Source organism: Ptiloglossa arizonensis, unplaced genomic scaffold (genome assembly GCF_051014685.1).
Source record: "Ptiloglossa arizonensis isolate GNS036 unplaced genomic scaffold, iyPtiAriz1_principal scaffold0738, whole genome shotgun sequence".
NCBI classification, from domain to species: Eukaryota; Metazoa; Arthropoda; class Insecta; order Hymenoptera; family Colletidae; genus Ptiloglossa; species Ptiloglossa arizonensis.
In genome coordinates this window covers 191,724-197,287 of record NW_027479108.1, presented here as the reverse complement: position 1 = coordinate 197,287, position 5,564 = coordinate 191,724, and positions in this window count along the sequence as shown.

The window sequence follows — 5,564 nt, the reverse complement described above, 5'->3', positions numbered from 1 at the left end:
CGTATAACGCATAACGTATAACGTATAACGTATAACGTATAACGTATAACGTATAACGTATAACGTATAACGTATAACGTACAACGTTTAACGTATAACGTATAACGTAGAACGTATAACGTAGAACGTATAACGTACAACGTATAACGTATAACGTACAACGCATAACGTATAACGTATATCCTATAACGCATAACGTACAACGTATAACGTATAACGTATAACGTATAACGTATAACGTATGTCGTATAACGTATAACGTATAACGTATAACGTATAACGTATAACGTATAACGTATAACGTATAACGTATAATGTATAACGTATAACGTATAACGTATAACGTATAACGTATAACGTATAATGTATAACGTATAACGTATAACGTATAACGTAGAACGTATAACGTACGACGTATATCGTATAGCGTACAACGTATATCCTATAACCTATATCCTATAACGCATAACGTATAACGTATGACGTATAACGTATAACGTATAACGTATAACGTATAACGTATAACGTATAACGTATAACGTATAACGTATAACGTATAACGTATAACGTATAACGTATAACGTATAACGTATAACGTATAACGTATAACGCATAACGTATAACGCATAACGTATAACGTATAACGTATAACGTATAACGTATAACGTATAACGTATAACGTATAACGTATAACGTACAACGTTTAACGTATAACGTATAACGTAGAACGTATAACGTAGAACGTATAACGTATAACGTACAACGTATAACGTATAACGTATAACGTATAACGTATAACGTATAACGTATAACCTATAACGTATAACGTATAACGTATAACGTATGTCGTATAACGTATAACGTATAACGTATAACGTATAACGTATAACGTATAACGTATAACGTATAACGTATAATGTATAACGTATAACGTATAACGTATAACGTATAACGTATATCGTATAACGTATAACGTATATCGTATAACGTATAACGTATAATGTATAGCGTATAACGTATAACGTATAACGTATAACGTATAACGTATAACGTATAACGTATAATGTATAACGTATAACGTATAACGTATAACGTATAACGTATAACGTATAACGTATAACGTATAACGTATAACGTATAACGCATAACGTATAACGCATAACGTATAACGTATAACGTATATCGTATAACGTATAACGTATAATGTATAGCGTATAACGTATAACGTATAACGTATAACGTATATCGCATGACGTATAACGCATAACGTATAACGTATAACGTACAACGTATAACGTATAACGTATATCCTATAACGCATAACGTATAACGTATAACGTATAATGTATAACGTATAACGTATAACGTATAACGTATAACGTATAACGTATAACGTATAACGTATAACGTATAACGTATAACGTATAACGTGTAACGTATAACGTATAACGTATAACGTATAACGTATAACGTATAACGTATAACGTATAACGTATAACGTATAACGTATAACGTATAACGTATAACGTATAACGTATAGCGTATAACGTATAACGTATAACGTATAACGTACAACGTACATCGTTTAACGTATAACGTATAACGTATAACGTATAGCGTCTAACGTATAACGTATAACGTATAACGTATAACTTATAACGTATAACGTATAACGTATAACGTAGAACGTAGAACGTATAACGTACGACGTATATCGTATAGCGTACAACGTATATCCTATAACCTATATCCTATAACGCATAACGTATAACGTATGACGTATAACGTATAACGTATAACGTATAACGTATAACGTACAACGTTTAACGTATAACGTATAACGTAGAACGTATAACGTGTAACGTATAACGTATAACGTATGACGTATAACGTATAACGTACAACGTTTAACGTATAACGTATAACGTATAACGTATAACGTATAACGTATAACGTATAACGTATAACGTATAACGTATAACGTATAACGTATAACGTATAACGCATAACGTATAACGTAAAACGTATAACGTATAACGTATAACGTATAACGTACAACGTTTAACGTATAACGTATAACGTAGAACGTATAACGTATAACGTATAACGTATAACGTATGACGTATAACGTATAACGTACAACGTTTAACGTATAACGTATAACGTAGAACGTATAACGTACAACGTATAACGTATAACGTATAACGTATGACGTATAACGTATAACGTATAACGTACATCGTTTAACGTATAACGTATAACGTATAACGTATAGCGTCTAACGTATAACGTATAACGTATAACGTATAACTTATAACGTATAACGTATAACGTATAACGTAGAACGTAGAACGTATAACGTACGACGTATATCGTATAGCGTACAACGTATATCCTATAACCTATATCCTATAACGCATAACGTATAACGTATGACGTATAACGTATAACGTATAACGTATAACGTATAACGTATAACGTATAACGTATAACGTATAACGTATAACGTATAACGTATAACGTATAACGTATAACGCATAACGTATAACGCATAACGTATAACGTATAACGTATAACGTATAACGTATAACGTATAACGTATAACGTATAACGTATAACGTACAACGTTTAACGTATAACGTATAACGTAGAACGTATAACGTATAACGTATAACATATAACGTATGACGTATAACGTATAACGTACAACGTTTAACGTATAACGTATAACGTAGAACGTATAACGTACAACGTATAACGTATAACGTACAACGTATAACGTATAACGTATATCCTATAACGCATAACGTACAACGTATAACGTATAACGTATAACGTATAACGTATAACGTATAACCTATAACGTATAACGTATAACGTATAACGTATGTCGTATAACGTATAACGTATAACGTATAACGTATAACGTATAACGTATAACGTATAACGTATAACGTATAATGTATAACGTATAACGTATAACGTATAACGTATAACGTATATCGTATAACGTATAACGTATATCGTATAACGTATAACGTATAATGTATAGCGTATAACGTATAACGTATAACGTATAACGTATATCGCATGACGTATAACGCATAACGTATAACGTATAACGTACAACGTATAACGTATAACGTATATCCTATAACGCATAACGTATAACGTATAACGTATAATGTATAACGTATAACGTATAACGTATAACGTATAACGTATAACGTATAACGTATAACGTATAACGTATAACGTATAACGTATAACGTATATCGCATGACGTATAACGCATAACGTATAACGTATAACGTACAACGTATAACGTATAACGTATAACGTATAACGTATAACGTATAACGTATAACGTATAACGTATAACGCATAACGTATAACGCATAACGTATAACGTATAACGTATAACGTATAACGTATAACGTATAACGTATAACGTATAACGTATAACGTATAACGTATAACGTATAACGTATAACGTATAACGCATAACGTATAACGCATAACGTATAACGTATAACGTATAACGTATAACATATAACGTATGACGTATAACGTATAACGTACAACGTTTAACGTATAACGTATAACGTAGAACGTATAACGTACAACGTATAACGTATAACGTACAACGTATAACGTATAACGTATATCCTATAACGCATAACGTACAACGTATAACGTATAACGTATAACGTATAACGTATAACGTATAACGTATAACCTATAACGTATAACGTATAACGTATAACGTATGTCGTATAACGTATAACGTATAACGTATAACGTATAACGTATAACGTATAACGTATAACGTATAACGTATAATGTATAACGTATAACGTATAACGTATAACGTATAACGTATATCGTATAACGTATAACGTATATCGTATAACGTATAACGTATAATGTATAGCGTATAACGTATAACGTATAACGTATAACGTATATCGCATGACGTATAACGCATAACGTATAACGTATAACGTACAACGTATAACGTATAACGTATATCCTATAACGCATAACGTATAACGTATAACGTATAATGTATAACGTATAACGTATAACGTATAACGTATAACGTATAACGTATAACGTATAACGTATAACGTATAACGTATAACGTATAACGTATAACGTATAGCGTCTAACGTATAACGTATAACGTATAACGTATAACGTATAACGTATAACTTATAACGTATAACGTATAACGTATAACGTAGAACGTATAACGTACAACGTATAACGTATAGCGTACAACGTATATCCTATAACCTATATCCTATAACGCATAACGTATAACGTATGACGTATAACGTATAACGTATAACGTATAACGTATAACGTATAACGTATAACGTATAACGTATAACGTATAACGTATAACGTATAACGTATAACGTATAACGTATGTCGTATAACGTATAACGTATAACGTATAACGTATATCCTATAACGCATAACGTATGTCCTATAACGCATAACGTATAGCGTATAACGCATAACGTATACCGTATAACGTATAACGTATAACGTGTAACGTATAACGCATAACGTATAACGTATAACGTATAACGTATAACGTATAACGTATAACGTATAACGTATAACGTATAGCGTCTAACGTATAACGTATAACGTATAACGTATAACTTACAACGTATAACGTATAACGTACAACTTATAACGTATAACGTATATCCTATAACGCATAACGTATAACGTATAACGTATAACGTATAACGTATAGCGTATAACGTATAACGTATAACGTATAACGTATAACGTATAACGTATAACGTATAACGTATAACGTATAACGTGTAACGTATAACGTATAACGTATAACTTATAACGTATAACGTATAACGTATAACGTATAACGGATGACGTATAACGTATAACGTACAACGTATAACGTATAACGTATAACGTAGAACGTATAACGTACAACGTATAACGTATAACGTACAACGTATAACGTATAACGTATATCCTATAACGCATAACGTATAACGTATAACGTATAACGTATAACGTATAACGTATAACGTATAACGTATAACGTATAACGTATAACGTATAACGTACAGCGTCTAACGTATAACGAATAACGTATAACGTATAACGTATAACGTATAACTTATAACGTATAACGTATAACGTATAACGTATAACGTATAACGTATAACGTATAACGTATAACGTATAACGTATAACGTATAACGTATAACGTATAACGTATAACGTATAACGTATAACGTATAACGTACAACGTTCAACGTACAACGTATAATGTATAACGTATAACGTATAACGTATAACGTATAAGGTATAACGTATAACGTATAACGTATAACGTATAACGTATAACGTATAACGTATAACGTATAACGTATAACGTATAACGTACAACGTTTAACGTATAACGTAGAACGTAGAACGTATAACGTATAACGTATAACGTATAACGTATGACGTATAACGTATAACGTACAACGTTTAACGTATAACGTATAACGTAGAACGTATAACGTACA